General features: G+C 28.1%; 1 protein-coding gene across 4 annotated transcripts in view; it reads right to left on the bottom strand.

Annotated features, from left to right (window-relative positions):
• Positions 1 to 21,992, bottom strand: part of LOC112683301 — a 70,127-nt gene that overhangs the window by 7,742 nt on the left and 40,393 nt on the right. The gene's annotated exons all lie outside the window — the stretch shown is intronic.

Here is a 21,992-nt window from a genome sequence, read left to right as displayed (position 1 = left end):
AAATCGATTACTATCGAAACATATTATAGAATATTTTTTAAATTAGTAGCGTGAATAGTATGTTACTTTAATATATATATATTAGTTAACTTTTTTGACGTGTATGCCTCTTTCTTTATTTCAGTATCTAAAACTAACCCAGAAGGGAAGAACAGGATTCGCACGATTTTTAGGATTCTCTCTGAACGATTACGCGACTCATTTAATCGTTTTTCTAAATAAACCCCGTGACCAAGAGTTAGTTAGACAGAGACTCTTTTCATTAGTTAACAAATCGGTTTCTATTAGGTATCGAATAATACGATATTAATCAGATCTAACTAAACTCGTAAATCATTGACTGGTATCCCGTATTCCTATCGATATACATTGGAAAACTTTATAACTCTATGAAGATTTTCCATTGCCTGACAAATTGCAATTCACCTGAGATTTTATGATTTTATTATTTCGAATTATTAGTTTTTATGTTTCGAGCCAAACATGGTCTCTAAGGGAAATCAAATATACAACCAACTTACAATAAACGGTTTTTATACAAAGAACAATAACATTATGTAGTGTGAATAAAATATAGATTATTTTTGATAATACTCTTCTTTTGATCTGCTCACTCGACAAAAATCAAACGACGTAAATGCAATTTTTATAAACGCTCATCTCTATAGTTTTCTAAAACGTTGAACAATTTTATTTTTAAAGTTATGACTCATTTACAACATCCAATACCTACATGATTGTATTATTTAATTAACTTATAAGCAATACAGCTCGAAGAGTTCAATACTACCAAAAATATTTTTTAGACCGTGAAGACTTCATAAATGAGAATTTTTAATTAGAACCTGAATGAATAATTATCAAATGTATAATTAATATTTTTTTATATTTGTTTATGAAAATAAAGAAATATAAATGTCCAATATTATTAATTTAATAAGTAAATTATACAAATGTATTTGATTTTTAAACATTTTTTAAATTTCTATAGTACCATTGTAACATCGTAACATCCTGACTACCATAATTGACCACGTTAAACCATCAATACCGTGGTATTTTGTTTAGGAATTCATTTGTAACCTGAATAAAATAAAGGGGTTGGTATTGAAAACAAAATGTAAATATTAGTAAAGAGTTCACTATATATATATATATATATAGTAATGATGAGTCGAACCCTGATTTTTTAAATCAAACCGAACTTGAACTGAACTTTAAATTATTTTTTCGAATTTGAACTGAACCGAACCTTCATATTTTCTACCGAACCGAATCGAACCGAACCTATTATGATTTTAAGTCGAACTCGAACTCGAACTCAATACTTTTTATCATGTACGTTGTACCTACCTACAAATTAAAATAATCATAATTATTAATTACTATTGTATTTTAAGTTTCCGTATTACCTATTCTACATTTTAACTTTTAGTCTTAGTAATTGTATTATTTACAATAAATTTAAATTTTATATAATTTCTTATTATTATTATTATTATTATTCAAAACCAGTATTGTACTCTCTCGTGTTGTCTTGTAGCTTATAAAATATTTATTGAGTATTGAGTATTGAGTGTAATATGACAATACAATCAATACATTTTAATAATATTTAAAAAAAAATAGTAATAATAACTATAATTCACAAATATAGAATGATTAGTAGAATTTATAATATAAGATGTAAGTTGTAGACATGTTTTTATTAACAGTACAGTCGCGGTATTGGAATATTACCATGGATTTACCCAAAATAGATTTTAACCTCTATAATTTAAACATTAATTAAAACAAAAATAGCTAATTTATGAATGTTGATACACTGTCTCTATTGGCGATAAATAACTTATTAATGTTTTAGTCGGCGGAGGGTGAATGTGTAACATGCGACTGGAAAAATAACATTATTATTATAAATAATGCATAACGCGCCCTTTGCAGATTATTACTTTCTATCGCCAATAGTCTAATTATTTCTAAATAATCATTATCAATTTTTATTTTTCAAAAATAACTTTTGAAGAATTGTACAAATATTTGGTTTTCAAACTATCGTGTCAGTAAGCCTGGTTCGACAAATATTTTCAAGTTCGATTTTCGAACAGTAAACAATGTTTGATAGTTCAGTTCGATTTTTTTTCATGCCGAGTTCAAATTTCGAATTGAACCAAACATTAAGGATTCGGTTCGAGATTCGAACAGTTCGACCCATCACTAATATATAGTAATAAGTTCATTATATAATGTTTGTGTGTGTGTGTGTGTGTGAGTGAAAAATCATGATAAATACAATAGTTTATAACTACTACAGACTTTAGTAAATACTAAATACCTACTTAATGTTTTTTTTTTCAAATCGTAAATACACATTGTATAGGACAATATAATCTTACATCTTGAAGAAGAAAATATTTATTCATTAATCAAATAACATAAACGTTATAGTTTTTTGAAACTAAATCATACAATAGCTCTAATCTAAAAAAGCAAACAAAAATAATGTAAAATCAAAGTTTGAATATTTTTACATCGCAATTAGTTGAATTGATCATTCGTTTAATTTTCAAACTAGTAAATACTCGTAAATTTTAAATATTACAAGTTTATGACAGTTAGAGTTGTAATTCTCTAGACAAAAAATTGGTTAAACTTTTTTGATTTTAATAATTTTTAACAAAAAAAGTTTTTTTAATTTTATATGGCTTTTACAATATTTAATTTCCTAATAAAAGTTGCTTACATTTTTTAAATTAGTACTCAGTCCTCGAACATAAAAATGTAAATAGATTCGAGAATTTATGTTAAACGTTTTTTCATTAAATATCTTTAAAAATCTTTAATTTTAGATTTAAAAAATAGCCAATAATACATGTATTTATCAATGTATTATAGCAGTGATCACTAATTAATATTTTTGGAGGGCCACATTGGGAATTTTGAAAATTTTCGGGGGCCATAAAAATTCAAAGCAAATATTTTCAACATATTTTATTATAATACAAAACATTTTTTGCAAATAATATATATTAAGTCTCATAATGAGGTTTTATATTAAAAATATTAAAAAACAGTTGTGTCTGGTAGCAAATAAAACAAAATATCACGTGTTCAAAAGGTTCTGATCGGTCCAGTAAATAAAACTAGAATGCCTCTTACTCAGGTAAAAAATATTTGTTTATAATTCAATTTTTCTTCTATTCTTGTCCAAAATTAAATAAAAACAAAATAATAATTAAAACGAATATTAATTAAAACTAAGCAAGTAACAACGTATTATAACTGAATTTAAGCCATTGGTGGTCGGCGATAATTGACGGACTGGCATTAATGTGTATTCTGTACGTTTCGTACGGTAAAAACCTAACCGATTCAAACTTTAAGATATCAGTGATAAGAATGATTGACCATTAATTAATATCTACTTCGACCGGTATAAACTTGCTCTTTAAAATAGTTTTAGTTCCTCTAACTTTTTCATTTTTGAACACGTACCTGTCTTTAGTTAATGCTCGGAAATAAAGATCTATTTCATTCACATCGAACACACGAGACAGATTGGTTGATATGAGATAGCCACTCTGAATGAATCCACGATCGTACAGATTCGTAGTCTACTTTTCCTCGTTTCCCATGTCGCTTAGCGAACGAAATTATTTCATGTTTCTTCCACTAATAAAACCATCTGTTGCCTAACGGTTAGGCCCTAACTTATTGTCTAAACCATCTGTTGCCACAAAATCGTTTTTGCCAATTTTCTTCGTGAGATCCTTGGCTTTCTAATAATCGAATATTTTTCTGTGTGTTAGTATACAACCAATGCTTGTTATATGTCAAGTATATTGAGATTGGTCTGTTTAAGACTAATAAATCAATTAACCGTGAGTCCATTAAGTGGCAACCACTGTTGTTGGCGTGGCAAGTGCCCAACAATAATATAGGGCTGGCTTGTTCGCCGGTTAAATAATAAATGATACAATTTTCATAATAATCAATCATAATAAAAAATAATAATAATGATATGATAATATATTTAATAATACAATATGAGGCCCACACGGCACGCAAATAATAATAAAACAAATGCAAGGGTTGGCCCTACAGCAACACAACCATTATTCTTCTTCTTCCTCTTTCTTCTTTCTTTCTGTGCCTTCACAACTCTGTAAGAGTTTTGGCTGCCACTGTCACTGTTCTCCAATAATCACGATCCTGTATCCTCTCCTCCCAATTTGTTACTTCTAACCTCTCTAGATCTTGTTGCACTCCATCCATCCATCGTTTCTTCGGTCTGCCTCTAGGTCTTCTGCCTGCTGGCTTGTATTCAATTGCTGCTCTGACTTCATTAAATGAAGTCAGAGCAGCAATTGAAAACAAATTTTGTTTCGTCTCGTCTCATTGCGTGTCCAAACCATTGTATTCTCTGTCCCTTTATATGACTTGTTATGGGAGGTACTTTGGTGATTTCTCTTATTTCTTTGTTTTTTCTTCTACGCCACCTGTTTATTTCAGAATCAAAAAACGGTCCACATATTGTTCTTAAAACTCTATTCTCAAAACTTCTGAGTTTTTGTTCGATTTGTACTGTCGTCGGCCATACCTCACATTCATAGGTTAGCGTTGGTCTTATAATGCTCATATATAGTCGTACCTTTGTTCCTCTAGAGAAAAGTTTTGATTTAAAAAATTTTATTAGTGAGAAGAAAGTTCTTTCCGCTTTGAGCAAGCGACTAGTTATTTCAGTGTCCCAGTCATTGTTACCAGTGATTGTTACACCTAGGTATTTGAAGCTATGTGTTTTCTCAAATACGTAACTATCTACTGTAAGGTCTTCCTCATCTTTTTCAGGCAACGTTTCCATTACTTTTGTTTTTTCCTCATTTATTTCTAGACCAATCTTTTTTGCTTCCTCTATGAGTGTTTTGGTATTTCGCACAATCATTTCCTTGTTTTCTCCTACTAAATTCAGATCGTCTGCAAAACCTAATACGTCTAGCGTGGTTTTGCCAATATTAATTCCGAGTTTATTACTTTGTACACTGCGTATTACTTTTTCTAATGCTATATTGAAAAGTATTGGCGACAGTGCGTCACCCTGCTTGAGCCCTGTTATCACTTCAAATTCTTCGGACAATGTACAAATCCACTCTAACTTGATATCTTGTTCCGTTCATACACATTTTTGTCAGTGATATGAGTTTTATAGGAAAGCCGAACTCATACATTATATTGTATAAGCTGTCACGATGTATGCTGTCATAGGCTATTTTGAAATCTACAAATACTTGCCATATGTTTTGCCTGTACTCGTATTTCTTTTCTAGGAGCTGCTCTATAGTTGCGAGTTGGTCTATTGTGGATTTGCCTTTCCGAAAGCCACACTGATAGTTTCCTATACACTCTTCAGCCTGTGGTTCTAGTCGTCCTAATAAAATTTTTGAAAAAACTTTATATACTGTATTTAGTAACGATATCCCCTTATAGTTGTTGCAGCTCATCTTATCTCCTTTCTTATGTACCGGGATGACTATAGCCTTGTTCCATTCTTCAGGTAGTATTTCCTCATTCCATATGCGATTGCATAACTCATAAATCGTTTTGTGCAGTTCTAAGCCACCATACTTTATAAGCTCAGCTAGTATCCCGTCTGACCCGGGGGCTTTCCAGTTTTTCAGTCGGTTTATGGCTCTTAATGTTTCATTCAATGATATATCCTTAACTTCTTGTTCAGCTCTCTGATCTTCCCATGCTGGTATTGGTGTAGCTGGTATCTCTCCATTCAACAGCTCTTCGAAATACTCTTGCCACCTCGATGCTTTCATTTGCGGGTCCAATAATATTCTATTATGTTTATCTTTTATGGCTTTTAATGTTGGGTTGTACTTTTGGTGTCTTTTTATTGCTGTAAAGAAATTTGGGACTCTTCCTTGTGTGTAATCTTGCTCTGTGTTATGTATGATCTCGTTCATATACTTTCTTTTTTCCCTCTGTATAACTTGTTTGCATCTCTTTCGTTCTGTCTCAAATAGTTCTTTGGATTCTGCTGAAAGATTTCTCAGATAATTTTGACGGTAATCATTTCTTTTTAGTACTGCATTTTGGCATTCATTATTATACCATTTCTTTGCTTGCTTTCTGGCTTCGCCTAGTGTTTTTCTTGCAGCTTCGGTTATAGTATTTCTTATAATAGTCCACTTATCACTTGTTTCCAGCTTGTCCGTTTGGTTTGGCCTTAACTTTGGTGTGAGCGATTCTTTGTATTTTTGATTTTCTCCTTCTTCTCTAAGCTTCTCTATATTGTATTTTGGTATTCTATTATTTGCTTTTTGAACCTTCTTCAGCTTAATTCTGAATTTCGCAATGACTAAAAAATGATCTGAGTCACAGTCCGCTCCTCGATAGCTTCTTATATCCGAAATACTTGATTTGAATCTTTTGTCAATGACCACGTGGTCAATTTGGTTAAATGTGTTTCCATCAGGTGATTTCCACGTATATTTGTGGATATCCTTGTGTGGAAAGAAAGTGCTGCTTATGGTCATGTTCCTTGAGGTTGCAAAAGCTATACTTCTCTGGCCATTATCATTGCTTTGTTCGTGAGCGCTGTGTAATCCAATTGTAGGTCTATAGATGGTCTCTCTACCTATTTTGGCATTAAAATCTCCAATAAGAATTCTCACTGTATTTTTTGGTGCCCTATCGTAAATCTCTGTTATTTCTTCATAAAATTCCTCCTTTATTAAATCTTCTTTTCCTTCAGTGGGAGCATGGATGTTAATTATGAACGTGTTTAGAGGTTTTGTGTCCAGCTTTATCGTATATATGCGTTCAGATACTGGGTTAAATTCTTTTACACACATCTCGTAGTCTTTATTTACAGCAAAACCGACACCAAACTGGTGTGAGTCATCTTTTCCTTTAAAATAAATTGTCTAATCATTTATTTTTACTTGGCCTGTACTAGTCCACCTCACTTCTTGAAGTGCTGCAATTGTGACATTGTACTCTTTCAGTACATCAGCTAGATTCTGACAAGCTCCAGTGCGATATAGGCTTAGCGTGTTCCAAGTCGCAATCTTTATCTCCTTACATTTCCGTTTTCCATTTCCAGAAGGGATTCCAGGTAATACGTGTATCCGAGGCTTAGTTGATTGTGGTTTCTTAACAGTAGTTTTTTTATTGTAACGGGTTGTTAGCCCGTCGCCAAACCCCCAACCTGGGGGACCAGACCACATCGACCTTTCAGGTCGTTGTGGTGGCTATTGCAGTGCATCATGCGATGTACTGGGCGATATACAATAAATTAAACAATGTGTGGCCTATACGGTGCACACTAATAATAATTTAAATAAATAATTTATAAAATACTCACAATAATATGACAAAATAATAAGATGGTCCAAACGGCACACAATAAATAATGTAACGATTGTTGTATATCAACATCTTACATTACTCCTTAAATATAACCCGGCTAATGTGTTGAGTGTGTGGAAAAGGAATGAGGTCATGACGTACGCTGACTATGAGTTTTGGCGTGGGTATATGATGACAATTGGTAGTGGACATCCGGGGCAGTAGGCAGTAGGCAATAAGCAGTAAGCAGTAGGCAGTGGGCAGTGGACAATTGGGAAGTGAACAACTAGTAGTGAAGGAGCAGAGCCGAACGGCGAGGGACGATCAACATTAAGTCCCTACGGTACTCACTTATTCCTGGCATCAAGACGAACCTAACAGTACCGTAACATATATTATTTAAATATATTAATTATAATAAGCATTCAAATTGTACTTTACTTCACATAAGGTAACCCTGATCCCTAGTAATATCACACACCGAGGTCAAATCCTCGAGACCTCGATAAAATAAACCTACTTTGAGTGACCACCGCGGCACCAGAGGAGAGAGGACGTTACAATAACAATAATTTTATAATAATAATTTGCCAATGACGGCTAGATCTGTCGGTCTTTACACAAATAAACGAAACAAATATGGTCGACCAATAATCACATGTGACTGTGATTGATGGCGAATTTTATCCCAACGTGACCGCATCTGCCCTGTGACTTGACAAATGCCTACGACAGCACACCGCAGTGTATGAAAGAAATAAGTCACAGAGTTTGGTACGTACGACCACCCAAGCACAGTCACCAACGTAGATAGAAGGTTCTACAGCGCAGACGAAGACAATACGAATGAAAACCACGTTAATCACAATGGCTGTTGGTAAGTGACCAACCTAGAACACGGTAACTATAAATGAAGGCAATACTATCTGCGTAGAACGACACTTACCAAACATGTATGTTACGGCTGTAGATCAACGAACACTTGAATGACACAGTTGGTGTGCACACCACGAAGAACACGAACAGAGAGCGAGACGGTGCCGACGACATTCACCACGAAGGCTCTGGCCGCCGGACACCACAAAATAAAGATAAACGACTCAGTGCCACCACACTAAACCAAAAAACACGAGAACTTATGAAACTTCGTGACACTAAGAACATGGCTTTTACTTTTACAAAAACATAACCGGAAAACTCTGAAAACATGGAATAACAAACATTTACGTGCGACGATAACAATGTGATTACGTACCCGGCCGGTCGCACACAGAGACTTACCACCGCCGCCGACGATGGCTGCAGATACGCAACGCACTGGACGGTCAACCCATGAAAACTGTTACTATCGTCGACCGCACGGCGATACGCGCGAAAAGAATGGTTACGTAAACAGATAATTTACACACATGCAATAATGCCAAATTAGCACAAACAACTGTATTATAAAATACTTATATAATATAAAATATTATTATGTCTTATAAGTTGAAATATGTGACATCATATCATACCATCATTTGCTGACACATTGATCTGATACACGAAATGGAATACTTTCTGTGTATATAGTAGGTTACTACCTTGGTATTATACATACATATATTTATGCATAAAAAAACAACACTAAAATTGATTGATTTCTGTCTCGCGTTTTTAGTATCTACGGTGTTTGACAATTTTTGTATATTTCTATCTCCTTGTGTTGTATCGTTTAATTTTATGTTCTGACAAATGTCGTAAATATTTTCAATATATTTTATGCATTTACTAAAAATGCCTCAACTTTCAATTTCCGAAGAAAAATTGTACGTTACGGATTAGAGTTCTAAAATAACTTATATATTATATTTCTGCATACTTATATAATATATTATCGTTTCATTGAATGTTTTTAAATCATAAAACTTTTGCGTAGAATCGATTTGAATATATATATATTAAAGGGCTTAAATATAAAATAATCCAATATAGTAAAAATGCATGAGAAATATAATGATAAAACGTTTCAGGTCATTTCTAAAAGAATAAATTGAAATTGACTAGCAAAAATGTAAACAATTGTAATAATACCAAAAAAAAAAAATTAATTTTAATTGATCTGAATGATCAAAGAAAGAATAAGTCATATTAAATCGAAGGAACAATGAAAAAAGGTGAAGTTTACCCGTAGATACTAAAATGAACTCTTCAAACATTTTTTTATAATCGAAGTAAAGATTTTACATATTATAAAATGATCTAATAATATGTATGATAGTTGAATTGTTCTTAAAAAGTTATCGTTTAATTAATGTAGAGTAGAAGAATCTGAACTATGTTGTCTGCATTAAATACTATAATGACAATAAACGTAGTAGCTTATATGCAAAAACCATCGAACTCACTACTGCAAATAATATATTTGATAATCACTGCGAATATGAATTCGCAGTATTTTGACTTAAGTTTGTAACAATATGTTTCAATACGACCACTAATATCATATTAAGTGTGAAAGACGAACACAATTCGTTTTTAGCCGATTATTACACATCTTGGAAGTGCAGAGATAAACATAAAAACATTAAATAGTTTTCTCGTTGAAAATCCAATAGTGTATTTTCAATAATTTTGGTACCAATAAAAAATAATAATTGAAAGACAATGGAAACGTCACCAGCGAAACTATAAATATATTTAAAAAACATCATGAGTGTATGTGATACAGTTATCGGTGCGCAGCGTGTCACATAATAGGGACTAGCTATAGTGAGTTAACTGTGTTAAACGATAACTACAGCAGTCACGATTCTTCCATGTAAAGTATTTAAATAGTTGAAGAATAATAGCTTTTCTAAAAAAAAAAAAAAAACTGCCAAGCTATATAGCTCTCACACTCGGCTCAAAATCAGCCGTGAGTCTGATAAATGGACGAAGAATCACATAATGCTACGTACGATAACATACTACACTTCTGACGGTAAGCATTGGGCTGGAAATTGAAGAATATTTCAAATCGTACAAAATACAGTCGATTTCAACTCGAACTTAACCTTTAACTGGTGTGATGACCAAATTTTTTTTATAACTGGTGAGGTCGAGTCTACCAGACCTAATAAAAAAAAAATAAATAAAACATGCAGTCAAATCAATTTTTATTCTTAATATCATATATTTATGCATTCAATTATCTTTAAATTACAATTTTGTTTTAAAATCTCTAATTAGGTAAAAGTTTTATTTTTTAAAATGATTCCTAAAATTTATATTTTCAAACTCCTCAGTTAAAATTTTTTGTTATAAATAATATGTTTTAAATGAAACTTCTTATATGTTTAAATTTTCAACTATTTTTTTTTTTTTTTTTGTAGTTTCAAATATTCCTTATTTTTTATTTGCACCTGCATAGGTTTTTGAATGTTAAATTATCAATATCCGATTCATTTTCAAGTTCATTGTACTCAGATAGAAGTTGTAACATTTTTTAGAATCTCGCATATTATTAAATTAATTATTTATTTTAGGGAAGATGTATTTTAAAATTTAAAAAAAAAATATACTTATAAAAATAAACGTAATTAGTGACGTGGGGTATATGAGACCTATGATGAAAAGTTTTCGACTGAAAACGAAAGTGAAATAACTATATAATTATTTTCATGTTCGATATTAAAAAGTTCACTGATAGACGAAAACAATAAAGCGGAAAATTACGTTGATAATTTAAAAATAAAATATGAATGGGTTCGAGAGCTCCTACATCACCAAATACAGGTTAAGCAACGTCAGGAAAAAATGAATTATAAAAAATTTGATGTTTAAAAAGAAATTATCATAAAAATATACTTAAGAGTCTTAAAGTGTGATCCAAAGAATTTTATATTTCAAGTTATGTTTGACTCAAATGTATTTGAAATAAAAAAAAAAAAAAACAGTTTAAGGTAGCCACGATTATATTTTTGATTATTATTTTAAATTAATTTAAAGTTGATTAGGTAATTTGTTAAAATATGACAAAAGGAACAAAAAGAACAATCCTAATCTATATGTTTATGAAATCAAAAAATATACAATAATGTGCAATTTTTTTTATTCAATTATAAAGACCCCGTGTCAGTGGTAAACGATGATAATATTTATATGAGAAAGAATTAGAAAAAAAATAAATAAAATAATATTAAAAATATTAAAAACAAAACTTGTATATCTTTCAGATGCAACAACTAAAAACATTGGTGCTTATGTTTATGATATATGATCGGGTTGAAGAAGAACGTCCTATAGATCACCCTACGATTCAACCTATCCTTTGTCTGTGAATTCACCAACATTTTTGTACTTAAATTTGTTGAGCGAATCAGCTGCTCTGGGAAACGTTTCGTCATTTCGAGAACACTGCATGCCATTCCCGTTGACAGTGTTACGCGGTTTTAATATACGGTCATTAACAAAAGTCAGGATCAGATCTCTGACAACAGCTGTCGACATATTATTGCCCGGACCAGTCTTTGAGCACACAGGACAATACTTCGTACCAGACTAGCCTCGCTCGTACAATGGCACAAAACTGTTCTTGACTAAATGATAACCCAAAAACAGTAAACACACATAGTACAATACAATAGATTTTGCGCGACCATTAATTTACCATTTAACGTTATTAAAGAAACCCCTGCGATTATATATATTCTAGGCGCACACGGGCATTTGTTTAATTAAGTATACCGATTAGTTAGTTGTATTTGTTGTATTATATATACTATACGTAAAGTAAGTTCATAGGATTCGTAAAAAAAAATAATTATGTTGATAAGCAGGGTTCGTAAGTTCATACCCTAAAAAATGCCTAAATAAGCGTGCATTTATACACTTAAAATAGGCAAAATATGCTTTGAAATATGTCTTAAAAAATTTAAAAATATACATTTATATGCACTTAATACCTAAAATTATACATTTAAAAATGCTTACTTAAAAAAATCATAAAATATTTTTGAAATAACATGTATTACCTATTCATTTTTTTTTTTATAGCAATAATTTTTTTTTTATATCATAATAAAAAAAAATAGATTTTAAATACTATTTAAAACTATTCTTGAGCCTTCATAAACTGCGTATAATGAACGTCTTTATCAATAATTAATTTTAAATCTGAAACTTTTAAAACAAATTTATTCATTTAATATACGAGTATCAAGAATATAAGAAAAGAAAAAAATACAATTTCTATTTTTAATTTTATATTTTTTTTCCACTTAGATTTTTGATAGATTCTAATAGAATTTTGTATAATACGCCCGATAAAATAGAAATATGCATAAATATGCCAAATATACAAAAACATGCCAAATATAAAAAATATGATTTCACATATTTAACCGTGGTACCTTAAAATGGATTTCTATCTGGCATTAAATACAAATTTGCAAGATTGATATACAAATGCATGAACTTACGAGCCCTGTTAGTAAGTATGTTGTATACATATAATATACAAAAAAAATTCAGATTTTTAGTTTAAAAATTCATTTTTACTGGTAGATAATTTTGTGGATACACATACATTGACTTTGCTCAATGTTTTTATAGTGTTCTATGAAAATATCGAATTATATTTAAAAAAAGTAATTTACAGAGTAAAACGACTTTCCGATGCAAGATTTCACAAAAATAATTTTTTTTTCTTATTTTTTTTTTTTTTTTTATATATCCAAGTCTGGTAGCGTCGTGTCGTCTGGCACGTCGCCCAAAGGTGGAATATATTCAAATAAACTCAGACACGCGAACCGATTGTCCCATTTATTTTCTTAATTAAGAAAATATTGATTAATGTTAAATCGTTCCTGAAATAGCGACTGTAAAATTGTATGTGCCGTAAATGAACAATAAAATCCAGAACAACATGTTGTCGAGTACAGAAAGAATGAGCAGTACAAATACAAACATTTTAAACCGCCTCCGTCAATATAAAAAAAATGATGCACATATTCTAATAGTATGATAAATAATTATGAATAAAAAACATTAATTATTATATAATCGATTATTTAATGAGCCACACAAATAATAACAATTACTATAATAGGACACATTATTTTTTTGTCGCTGAAATGACCTTTACTCTGAACATTGATACCTGTACACATTTTAAAAGGTTATTTGTCTACATAAATGATAAAACAATAAGATTACAAGTTGATGTTCGTCAATATCTTAATAAATACTACAGTAAAGTCAGTAAAAAATTTGTAGAAAATGTACAAAATAAAAATTTAGTACAAATTGTAATTATTAAATTCAATGTGTAATGAGTACTATACGTCTATACATCTATAATTAATGGAGAATTTTCAACTCCAATAAAAAAATATACTTTACTACCTTTAAAAAAAAATCATGTGCTTTAACTACTACTCACATTACGAGTACGGAGCATTCATTACATAAATTAATTCAATTTTGTCTGTCTCCTACAAAATAATATATCTTCGCATACAATATTATAATATTCAGTGATAGAAAACATTTTAACCGAGATATTTTTATATCATATTTTTAGGCGATATATATGTAAAACTTGTGTTTTTGACGTAATGAAATGTACGTATCAAGAACTTTGACTGAATTTAAAAAAGGAATTTATATATATTCAACTGAGAAATATTCGTTTAATGTATTTATGATTAATTATTATCGATGATGAATTATTGATTAGAAGTTGTCAATAACTGCACGTTTGTCTGACATATTTTTTATCGGTTTAATTTTAATATATTATTCTCTTATTTTTATGTAGTTGTAGTGATTTTTTTGTTCACTTTTTACAATTAAATTAATTATTAAAACAATTATTAAAAATTATTAACAATTATTAAAACAATTACCTTTTAGACTTTATTTTCCGTAAATAAATTGTCTACCTATTAATATAACTCTATGTAAAATCAAACCGATTAACGCTTCATTTATACATAAGTAAAATACAATATTTTGCACATCCAACAACGAATAACAACTATCTTTATTTCAAAAAGACTTTTCACACCAATTCGAAATTAAATCATGACAAAAGGGAGGATTTTCTGCACTGAAAGGCAGCTGTACATTATATACTGTCTCAAATTCAACTCTAAAGCATACATATAGACGTAGTTAGTAGGTGTTGGCGAACAGCCCAGCTTTCACTTTATAGGTTTCAATCTGAAATTCAAAAATCCGGGTATTCGAAAGAATAGCGATTAAATAGATTCGTATTTTGACAATATTGGATACAGACTGAGCGATGTTATTACCAATGTACAAAGCTGATGTACAAAAAAAGTAATGCATGATATGAACTGTCATCGAAATCCCATCTTCCGTTCGACATTTAGATGTTTACTTCAAATTACTTTTTATTTTTCGAAAAAAAATACCTATATCAAAATCGTAAATTCATTACAAACCTCCTTAAACTAGTTTTGATAAATATATAACTTTTTTTTTTATTTCTGTTGATATACTCGTATTACAAGAAAATATAAGAATATTTTTCTGGATTTATCACTAAACTATATTACGTTTACTAAGCTATGGCAGTTGTCCCTAATTATAATAATACGGATAATATGTCATCGAACATCATGTCTGAAAAAATAATATACAAGATATTTGCTCATAATTCGATTTCATTGTAAATTTTTTTGATAAAACCGAAAAATTATAATTTCATTCCAGAGTCATTATTCAGATTAATTTATATTAAGAACAAAAGTATCAACAATCGCGTTTTTGACAACATTTTTGCCATTCGCAACTGATATAATCCTTATTAAAAAAAAAATTGTAATATATCAAACCTAAACTTTAACTTATACTTAAAAACACGAATTTTATGTCACGATTCGTATTGTTCAAATAAGTTGTTCTAATAAAACTGCAAGTAAAGAAGAATAATACCATGAAAAAACTTATCCTAATTATTGCATTATATAATGTAAAACATTCATCGTTTTGTTTGATAATTTTCAGCGTCAAATTTTCAAAACGAATGATTCAACAACATCGTTTTACCATCAAATATATAAGTAACAATCTATACCTCTACTAACATATTTTATACGTTCCTAATCTGCAACTGTAGTGTTCGTTTTTCGTGCATATATCATCCCTGCGTTTGAGATCCCTTGCACATGCATATATACGTCTAATACACTAATTCATAGAGAGAGAAAGAGAGAAAGAAGGAACACAAAATAAAATTCTTGTCCGTGAGGGACTATTTTTCTCCTTATTTATTTCTATTTTTCCCCCTTTTTCTTCTTTGATAAACGGTCTCCCACAACGTTGGCGATGGCGGAGGGGTTATAAATCTTCGGGGTGCTCAACGCAATAATGACGTATACTTTCCCGAATTCGTATGTCTCCCCACTGCGCCCACTCTACAGTTATTTCATAACGTAAAATAATTCTATTATGTACCACCCCCTTCCTGCTGTCACCTTCTCGCTGCCACTACCACTTCTATCACGTGCTATTTCTACAACAGACCTTTGCGTAAACGGCTTATTAAACTGTCAACACTCTCGTCCACCCTCGAATGAAACAACTCGGCAGCCTATATCAGCTATCATATAAATGTATACGTGGTGTTTGTGCGTTTCTCGCATCAGCTATTAGTTATAGTTATCCTAATCCTTTCTTTACTATCCGCTTCGAGTTGCGATATCGCGATGTATGTTGCATTATATTCGTCAGCGAAGCATTTATCAAAATTAAGATATTGTACAATTGAATATAATTAAACAAAACACTATTTCGCGTTATTATCGATTCAAAAATTCGGATCTTTATGCACTTCCATAACTATATTTCGTGTAACAGAACTTAATTGTTGTCTCTTTTCTACTACTTTTGTTACAGATAACAATACTATGACTATAGTATGATTCAAGGAATCAAAAGTATTTAATAAATATATTTTTATACTTATATTTTTTTTCGGTTGAATTTTAAGTCGAATAAGTCGTTATCAAAAATACTAACACCAAAAAACAATGTTATCATAAAACTATTAAATCGTTTTACTATACTATTTCCAATATATTATATTTCATTGCTTTAAAAACCGTATTTCCCACTATACAATTATTACGAATCATTAAAAATGTATAAAAGCAATAATAATTTTTTTCAAACTTGTATTATTTTAAGTACAAGTGAATGGATGAAACATTATAGTATACAAATTATAGATAATATTTACTTGCAATATATTTTTTTAATTTTATTTAGTATAAAAATATATATATTTATATATATTCTGATCGAATACTAATATTTTTAGTTAAGACAGAAAACTTGGATGAATTAACATATTCTTTTTTTAACCATAAAAACATTTAAAATAAAATAAAAAAGAACCATCACCCATGAAGTCTAATATTTAATAGTATTGCGAATTAATGTTAGCTTTTACTGTTCAAGTTCAAAAAATAGTTGTACCAATAGATTTATTTTTTAATTTACAGAAAAAATGCAAATAATCTAGATAAAATAATGATGATTTAGTACAGAAAATATAATTAATAGCATAGGCGATTGTGATGCCTTTAAAAAACTTAAGTTTGATTTATTATTATTTTATTTTTTATTTTTTATATAATAAATTGTATCGTTAAAAATTTACTATCGTTATAGGCGTATCCAGGCTGTAATTTTGGGGCGTTCCTCGAATGATTTAAAGGCTAGAGCTCAAGTACCCTAAACTCAAAGTATTTTTTTAGCACCTCTAAGATTTATACAAAACTGTAGTGATACAGTTCTATAAATAAGATTATCGACAGTGACTACACATCTATTGGCTTAATTTTTAGTAAATTAATATGATTAGTTAATTTTAAATAAATAATTAATGATTAATGATTTTCAACGAATACGTAAGAAATTTCAATAATTAATATCTAAAATTTCAAAGTATTATTTATATAATATATCTATGTATGTGTTTTTATAGAAATATTGGTAAGTTGTTTATAATATTTAGTTGAAGTAATTATTTTTGAATATATTCATTGTTGAATGTTTATATGAATACTCATCTTTATGGTAGGTATACAAAATATAACTATATTTCACTATAGGATGATCTTTAATGATATTTATGTAAATTATGGTTTTATATTACTTAGTAATTCATAAATAAATGATGAAAATTTATCCTATATATCATTATTAAAACAATATATAACATTATTCATGCATTTATAAATGTATAATTGTCTTCATAGAATAATAATGTTTATTAAAAATATATTATTTGTTTTCAATTTGTAGTTACTAACTTTTCATTTAAGTTAAAAGTTATTAGAGTATAGAAATATTCATGAAAAAAAGTACCTAATTGTTTTACATTTCAAATTATCAATAGAAATCCATTGAAAGTAAGAAAATAATATCCAACATTTTCAAAAATAATGCTTGACTATTCATATAATTTATTAATCGATCTAATATTTGATATTTAATGTTTAACTTTTTACTTTAAATTTCTTTATAAGGCAACTAAGTATAAATTATTATTGTGCTATAATAATATATAATTTATTAAATTAATGTAAATTATTTTTTAGTTTTTTTATCGTTTATAAATTATGAATTTCTAAATAATATATTTTTTATATGATTCCAACTAAAACCTATACATTTAACTAATTTGAATAAAATTTTAATTTCAAAATCAATGTTTATCTGTACGTTAAGCATATCAAAAAACTCCAATGTAAAATATAAATTTCGCAAAAATACTAATATAATTGTTATTTGCTCATTAAATTTCCAACATCATTCTTTTTTTCATACATCGTTAACTCATGGCTTTATAAAAATATAACATTTTCAAACAAATTAGTATAATTTACACAAATAAATATCATAAAATATTAATATATGAACACAAAATATAAGACAAGATACCTGGAACAGTGAAATTAAAATTAAAAAATTAAAAAATTAAAAAATTATGTAAAATTATGTTTTTTAATTTTGCAGGCTTTTATTATACATCCCTGTATTAAAATGCGTACTTGATTATTAAAATGTGATTTCTAATCTCGAACTTACAACTTAAACATTTATTTAACTTTTACAAAGAAAATATTTTACAAAAAATGTTAATCATTGTAAATAATCATAACATTCAGTCAATTACTAACAACTGTTGAAATTTTGAAGTGCAATATCTAAGTGATATTATAATACTATCTACATAAAAGCTACATATCACTCTTTAGATACTATTTTCCCATAAAAAATGTTAACATGTTTGAGGAAATTTAGTATATATCGTCCATGATATGACTTTTATAAATTTTAGATATTTAATTGTTTTAAATCATTAAAGCATATACATTTTTTTTTTTTAAATATACTAAACGAAGATCATAGAAGAAAAAAATGTTTTCTCGGGAGGGAGGATTTAGATTATAAATATTTTATTATCAAATTTTAAAATTTTAAATGTAATAAGCATTAAAATAATATTATAATTATTTTTAAAGAAAAATTTCGGGTGAGGAGTTTAAAACCTAAGCCTTCCCCTTGACTGTGGTCTTGCATAAAATATTATATATTTTTTTATGATTTACATTCATACTTACTATAGTATATAAGTCATAAAGAAAGAGTATTTAAATAATTGAATCAACTATAAAGTGTATACGATTATCAAAGTACTATTTATAACTTATACTAATATTTTTCTACGTCCAATTACCAAATAATAAAATTTTTTGTATACATACAATTTACATTACTGATTTTAGAGTAATTTCCAATATATAATTTTAAATAAATGCTAATTTTTGACAGTTAATTATTTAATATTTACATATTTCCATACTTTTATAGTTCGTACACATATAAAAAAAAAATATCAATAGTTAAGTCAATCATATTTCATCCTCATAATACAAGTATATTAAAAATTTATCTATTTTGATAAAATCCCAATATTAAACTTAATTCTATTGAAATAGTACATAATTCGTATAACAGTAAAATGAAGACGTAGTTCAATTTTTCCTGTAATTACTAAACAATCTTTAGCTTTGATTTATACACAGAGCACTTGTATGAATACCAAACGTAACCCACTGCAAAAATCGTAAAATTATTCATATCATCTGTTAATAGCGTTCACTAACTACTTACTCAAAATTTCATAACCAATTTCATCCTCGATTAAATTCTCTAAAATATCATCTTTTCTCAGTCAGTTGTTCTTCCTAGAAATACTATCACGTAGACTAAAATAAAAATTACCAAATCACATAGACAAACTTCATTAAACTTCGTCAGTTGAACTATTAATTGGATGTTTTTCATTCTTAATTATTGTGTGAACAAACTATATGGAGACATAAAAAGTAATCTAACATAATATGGATTTAATAAAATTCTTAATTTAGGAAATTAAAATTAAAATAGGAGAGGATATTTAAAAATTATTTTTTTATTTTTATCCGTATAGCTGTTTAACAATTAATGTATTTATAGTAATTTATAATGATGATCAAATTTACAGTCTTGTGACATTTACTATGTCTATTAAGTGCCTTTTTATAATCAAAACTCAGGTAATTAATTAGTTAATTTAAGTAATATAAAAGATAAAATCATATTGGAGCTTTTAAGTATAAGTTAATTTACTGCATAATAATTGTATTACTTTAACTTAAGATGTAATATAATTGGCTTTGGCCATCTCTAAACTAACAAAATTGGCAATATAAGTATTATATTTAATGTTGTTAATTATAATTGTTATTATAATTAATTATGATTAACGTACTTCATTCGACAGGTTCCTAAAAGTAAAAATAGATATAAAAAAAAAAAATATATCTTTATATATTTTGAATGATGAATAAAATTTTTAGCAAGCAAATAATGTTAATTTAAATCATATTAAAAAACAACCACAATTTATTATTTGTAATTAAATGTATTCTATAAAGCTAAATGTGTGACATGGTGTCACAGTACAATCTTATATATTTTTGGTGTTTGTTACAAACGAATTAAGTCAAAAATGGTCAATTTTGACTTGATACATTGAAAATTCAAAAATAAAACGTTCATATTTTCGGTAAAATACCTTTAAGTCGTATTGATACTAGTTATCTCATAATTGCTGTGCTATTATAGTATTATATTTGAGTAGTTAAAATATCTTTTGGTACAACTGTATCATGTCTACTTATGATAATACTATTTTTGTACATAACTGTTTGAAAAGGTTTAATTCACCCCACTCAAGTTATGATTTATTTACCTTATTATGATTAACATATTTTTTGTGGTACAAAATACATATGTTGACATACGTTTTTAATATTATTATTTAATATGATTTAAGATTTTCGTACCCAGTGATTACATTATATTATTATTTTTGTATTATTATAGTAAATTAGTACTTAACTTTGTCAAATTTATTTTATTAAATGTATCGAAAACAAAATGTTTTTAACAAATTTATGGTATTGATAAAATTTGATAATTATATTGCCTCCATACATTTCAAAATTGTTTCACTTTCACATAAAAACAGTATACCATTAGGCATTAATAAATTAATACCATCTAAATAAAAATTACGACTAGTAGAGTCAAAAATCTATTTAATATAGTGAAAAAAAACAACGGAAAATTAAAATTGGAACAACCAAGTAAGTATTTTTATGCATTAATACATTTTAAACATTTAATACAATTATTAATCATACTTATTATTGTACATAAATTATATTATTATAAACCTATGGTAATAATAATTATTGTAATTTTATAATAGACTCAACTAATTCAACCGAAGTGAAAAAAGACATTTTTTCAAGTAAAGATTTGTCATTAGTTCTTTATAATAATTATTATAATGATCACAAAATACTAGCTTTAAGCTCTCATTTAGTTGAAAATGTCAATATTTCAGAGCTTAATGAATATAATATAGAATCTGAATTACAAAGACTATTAGAGAATAATTTTGAAGGCATTGAAAATTATAATGTTGATACTAATATATCCAATAATGATATCAATGAAGCAGTTGTTTCCAATCAAATTGAGAAAAATGTAAACATCTAACTGGTTCATTGTTGCACATAATAATTTATTATGTACTGATTTGTATATAATTTATACTATATATTATATAGTTCTAAAAAATTCTGAGGTACAAACAATAATAATTCAAGAAAATGATTTTGAAGTATCTAATGATTCCAATAAGGTTTATGAACCAAGTATAGCCGTTGATCGCAGAGAACTTTTGGTATCTGACAAAGAAAAGTATAATGATTTAAGATTTGGATCAGAAGTAAATAAAATACATTTAATAACAAACTATTATTAAGTATATAAATTATTAATGAAATGATTATAAATTAAATAATTCAAAATAAATAATGCACTATAATACATTTTAAAATAAATAGTAATTTTTTTTTTTTAATTTTTTTATTAGATGTGGGTATAGAAGATGAGCTTCAGCACCAAAAGAAAAAAACAAAAGGTCTATAAGAAAAGAAAGAAAATTAAATTTACATAAAGGTTTACCATTTGTTAATTCTAGTGGGAAATCTATAGCTGGAAGACAAATTCAACCACTG

This window comes from Sipha flava, unplaced genomic scaffold, assembly GCF_003268045.1.
Source record: "Sipha flava isolate LNK unplaced genomic scaffold, YSA_version1 223_pilon_pilon, whole genome shotgun sequence".
Taxonomy (NCBI): Eukaryota; Metazoa; Arthropoda; class Insecta; order Hemiptera; family Aphididae; genus Sipha; species Sipha flava.
Note: the sequence above shows the minus strand (reverse complement) of the source record. Positions and strands in the feature narration are given on the sequence as shown.